This window comes from Meriones unguiculatus, chromosome 10, assembly GCF_030254825.1.
Source record: "Meriones unguiculatus strain TT.TT164.6M chromosome 10, Bangor_MerUng_6.1, whole genome shotgun sequence".
NCBI classification, from domain to species: Eukaryota; Metazoa; Chordata; class Mammalia; order Rodentia; family Muridae; genus Meriones; species Meriones unguiculatus.
In genome coordinates this window covers 115,791,636-115,796,862 of record NC_083358.1, presented here as the reverse complement: position 1 = coordinate 115,796,862, position 5,227 = coordinate 115,791,636, and the positions used below count along the sequence as shown (strand labels likewise).

General features: G+C 44.0%; 1 non-coding gene across 1 annotated transcript; it reads right to left on the bottom strand.

The window, feature by feature from the left end:
* Window positions 1-3,499: 3,499 nt before the first annotated feature.
* Window positions 3,500-3,622, bottom strand: LOC132646208 (U6atac minor spliceosomal RNA). The gene has a single exon (XR_009584325.1). It is a non-coding gene; the product is annotated as a U6atac minor spliceosomal RNA (small nuclear RNA).
* Window positions 3,623-5,227: the final 1,605 nt, after the last annotated feature.

Here is a 5,227-nt window from a genome sequence, read left to right as displayed (position 1 = left end):
TGAGTTTTTTTATCTTAGCCATTCTGATGGGTGTCAGGTGAAATCTCAGGGTCGTTTTGATTTCCATCTCCCTGATGGCTAAGGATGTTGAACATTTCTTTAAGTGTTTCTCTGCCATTCTATATTCCTCTACAGAGAACTCTCTTTTTAGCTCTGTACCCCATTTTTTAATGGGATTGCTTGATTTGTTCCTTTTTAACTTCTTTAGTTCTTTATATATTCTGGATATCAGCCCTCTGTCAGATTAAGGTTGGTGAAGACCATTTTCCAGTCTGTAGGCTGTTATTTTGTTCTGAGGACAGGTGGATGGCCCAGTCCACTGTGGGCAGTCTTAAGTCTAGGCTGGTGGTCCTGGGTTGTACTTAAAATCAAACCGAGCAAGCCTTTGAGAACCAAGCCTGCAAGCCACACCAGTCCATGAGTTTTACATTATCTCTTGCCTCCAGATTCCTTCCTTGAGTTCTTACCCTGGCTTCCCTCAGTGATGGAGCAGACCTGAGAGTTTTAACATGTAAAAAATAAATGTTTAGAGTTGTAACATATAATAAACATTTTCCTCCCCAAGTAGCTTTTAGATGTGGTGTTTCATCACAGTATTGAAAACCTGAGATACAGAATGGCTAATATCAAAATCTCAAGTGACAGCACATGCTGACAAGAATGTGGAGAAGTTGGACACTCCTACATTGCTGGTGGGAATGAAAACTCGTATAACCACTTTGACAACCAATCTGGTGCTTTCTCAAAAAACCAGGAATGGCCATACCTCAAGACTCAGCTTTACTACTCCTGGACACTGGCCCGAAGATGCTTCACCATACAACAAGGACATTTGCTCAACCATGTTCATAGAAGCTCTATTTGTATTAGCCAAAAACTGGAAACAACCTAGATGTCTCTCAACTGAAAAATGAATAAAGAAACTGTGGTACATTTACACAAAGAAATACTACTCAGCCACTAAAAACAAGGAAATCATGAAAGTTGCAGGCAAATGGATGGAACTAGAAAGGATCATCATGAGTGAGGTAATACAGACCCACTTGGACACACTTGTTATATATACACTTATAAGTGGATTTTAGTCAGATAGTACAGGATAGACATACTATAATGCACAGAACCCAAGAAGATAAGTCTGTTGGGCATCATAGATATCATGTTGGCCCACTAGTTAGGGGAGTGAGGGCTATCTCTGACATAGACTATGTTCCCTGCTTTTTGGTCACTTCTATCTGGTGGGACTTTTCTACCCGGCCACAGGGGAGGAAGAGGAACTCAGTGTTCATGTGAATAGATGAGCTGGGGTGTCTGGGTAGGGGAGTTCCCCTATTCTGAGCAATAGGGAAGAGTGTATGTGTGAGAGAGGATGGGACTGGGAAGAAAAAAGGGAGGGTCCTATGACTGAGATATAAACTGAATTAAATTAATAAAAAAGAAAGAAAACCTAAGACAACTACAAATTGTAGCTTTATTATTCTGACTTTTCACTCTCTTCTGATTTTTTAATCACAAAAGAATTTAGATTATTAATTAAGTCTCAAGACAAACCAGTGTAACAGAATACTGTCCTTACCAAAACAAAACAAAAACCAAACCAAACCAAACAAATTTGAAAGCAATGTTATACAGTTTTCAGTAGCAGAATTAGACACACGTCTATATGATACTGTGATCTGGATGTAAAATGTGCCACATAAGCTATGTTTGAGCACTTGGTCCTCTGCTAGTGAACCTGTTCAGGGAGTCTATGGAACCTTTGGGACATAGAGTCCAGCTGATAGACATAGCCTGCTGTGGGTGGACCTGGAAGGTAACAGCCGTGATGTGTTTCTGTTCCCTGGCTCTCAATCATTTACTTCCAGTATTTAACCTGGCACAAGCTCCCATAACCCAGTTCAGCTGCTGAGTCTTCTCCACCAGGATAACCACCATTCCCTGAACTGAGAGACAGAATGGTGTTTCTGTTCTCTGGCTCTCAATCAGTTATTTCCAGTATTTAACCTGGCACAAGCTCCCACAACACAGTTCAGCTGCTGAGTCTTCTCCACCAGGATAACCACCATCCCCTGAACTGAGAGGCAGAATGCATGCCTCCTTCATCTGGTTACTTTTGTCAGCTACTGTGCCACAGCAATGAGAAAAGTTAACAAATATACATATATCTTTTCTCCCAAAGAAGAGCACTTAAGCATTATACTACAATACTCAGGCACCTACAGGACAGAACAGTGCATCACCTCCCTGTTATAATGTGGAGAACTCACCTCTTAAACACAAGCTGCTTTATCTAGAAGGCAACATCCCCAGTGCCGTTCTCTTAAAAACGACCTAGTAAGCGTGTGGATGCTTCCATCTCTAATGTCTCTGAACCTTTTGCACTTAGCTTGTCAAAGTTTCAATACTGGCAAGTTCTTGGTAAGTCTTTAGATGAAAGTAAGATGTTTTGAATGACAAAGTTTCCTTGTGAAGAAAAAGGACGTGATATGGATAAGTAAAAGAATATATTATCTAGACGAAAGGAATTCACATAAGAAAAGTCAGCTGAGCGTCTTTGAGGTCTACAAGCACAAACATGAGAACCAGGTCGCTTTTTTTCACAGCAGTGAGGTCTGTTAAGCTTTCAGGTTCTTACGTATGCTTCATCCCCTCTCTCTGTACTTCTCTGTCTGATCCCAGACTTTAAACTTAGTCCATCCCGACATTATTGAGACCTTGCTAGATGACTGCCAGATGTAGTTAACGTTGAATTTGGTCAAGAATTTCTTTTCCTTGTGCTCTTCTCCCCAGTCATATTTTTCATTACTTCCACTGAGGCATTTAAGTATCTAACCATTTTTGTCAAATTGTTTTCCTTTGTTTCTTCATACCTGTTTTCTATTATGTTTTCGGGAAGTAATTGAATGCTGTTGACCCAGTAAGTTCAGTATTTATATTTCCAGATAGGTGGTTCTTAGTGACTACATTTTCCCCTAAGACTTCTTCTTTCTTTTTTAAAAGAAGAAATTTATTTTTATTAATTATAGTTGAATCACTTTGTATCCCAACTGTTGCTTGCTCCCTTATCCCCTTCCAATCCCATCCTCCCTCCCTCTTCTTCCCCTGCCCCATCCCCAGTCTCCTCCACTTCCATCTGACCCTAGTCTATCAGGTCTCATCAGGACTGGTTGCATTATCTTCTGTGGCCTGGTAAGGCTACTTACTCCCCACTTGGGGGGAGGTGATCAAAGAGCTGGCCACTGAGTTCATGTCAGAGACAGTTTCTGTTCCCATTACTAGCACCCACTTGGAGACTGAGCTGCCATGGGCTACATCTGTGCAGGGTTATCTCCATGAATGGTCCTTGGTTGGAGTATCAGTCTCAGAAAAGATCCCCTGCCAAGAATTTTTTTTTCTCTCTCCTTATGGAGCACCTGTCCACTCCAGGTCTTTCTATCTCCCTCTTCTTTCATAAGATTCCCTGCACTCTGCCCAAAGTTTGGCTATGAGTCTCAGCCTCAGAAACAATGATTAGATGCCACGAAATAGATAGCAATGCCTTAACTGCATGAGTTGTTAGGCCCAAGGGCCTCTTCCATCCTTGTCAAGGGGAGTGCTAACCTTCTCTCCTTTCATACAACACCTCTCCTCTGTTTTATATTCCATCATGGTGGATACTATCTCCTGCTCACTACTTCTTTTTATCAGTTAGACTATGAGCTCCTGGACGGTAAGTTCTTTGTTTATAAGAGTTTCTGTGTCCTTAAGAATAGAGCAGATATCATCAATATTATATAAACAAGTATAAATGTACTGATAATGCTCTTCTATTTTCCTAATCATGAAAGATTTTTCTTAACATTCCTTCAAGTTTCATCTTAATGAATAACACTGGTTTTTTCATGTCCCAAAATATTAATAGATAATGTATTTGTTCACCTAGTCTGCTTCAACAAGTAATTCATTCTACATGCTTTAAACAAGAAAAAAAAATGTTTTCTCACAGTACTGGGGATAGAATTCTGAGTTCAAAGTGTGGTTGGTGTAACAGTGGGTTTTAATTGCTAGCGTGACACAAGCAAGAATCATCTAGGGGAAGGAGGAAGATGGCGGCGGCTAGTGTGCACCTTAGCTGAAGGGCAAAGGACCTGCAATGCCGAAATTGGTGAGTGAAGGGGTTGTTCAACCCTGAACAGAGTCATCTAGACTTCCAGGAAGAAAGAGACTAACTATGACCTGAGTCCATCTAGAATCGGGTCAAGGCAGACTCCTCCGGGAGGAGACACCCCGGGAGTGATCCCTAGGCACTTCCCCATATCCAACTCCCTACTCCCTCTTTGGAGGAGGCTGGGGGGCAGCCAGCAGAACCCTCCACAGACCACACTGTTTGTACCCCAGCCCCAGCGAGAACTGTAGCTTCCACCAAAAAAACCTCCCAGATCTTGGGCTGAGAAAAAACAATCCTTTCAGGCACTCCCCTGAGAATGCCACCATAACCCTGCCCTGGCGGAGCTGAAGGATAAAGAGGTGCACAATGGCTTCACAGCGCCTGGACCCCAGTGCTGCAGGCTGCTCCTAGCAAACAAACTTCAGCTCGGGATCTGGGACTGTGGTTGGTTATACAACACGTCCTGACACTCTTCCGGGTCCAGCACAATAAGGTCTAAAACCAAGTCCTAGCACCGGAGGCCCTTGGCAGAGAAACCCCTGGCTCAGGATCGGGGTTTCCCAACCCCTCCTGGCACTCCCCTGAGAGTGCCGCCATAAGCTTGCCCTAGCAGCGGGGAAGGTCAGAGAGGCAGCTTGCCACAGGCCACAGTACCCCCTCTCCAGTGCACCCAGCGGCCCCTGGCAGAGAAACCTGAGTTCTAGAACTAAGGACACTCAATCCTACCTGGTACTCTCCCGAAACCGCCGACATATGCGCTAGCACCTGGCGGCTCCTGCAGAAAGATCTGGGCCCAGGATCTGGGATTGAGAACACTCAACCCAACTCTTTCCCATGCTACCCCGGGACCAGCCATCATAAGCCTTCCCTGGCAGAGGGGAAGGTCAGAGCTGACTGTGAGCCTACACCTGCATTTGCCCCAGCAGGATCAAATCAGAGAGTAGAGAGCAAGGGGAACCCCTGTGTAATCCAACTGGTCCTGCAAGGGAGTGAGTGTGCCATCTAGGGAGTGTTTGCCCCAGACTCAGGGCCTCTCTACTAAGCAACCAGACAAGAGATTCCTGCCACCCACACCCCTAG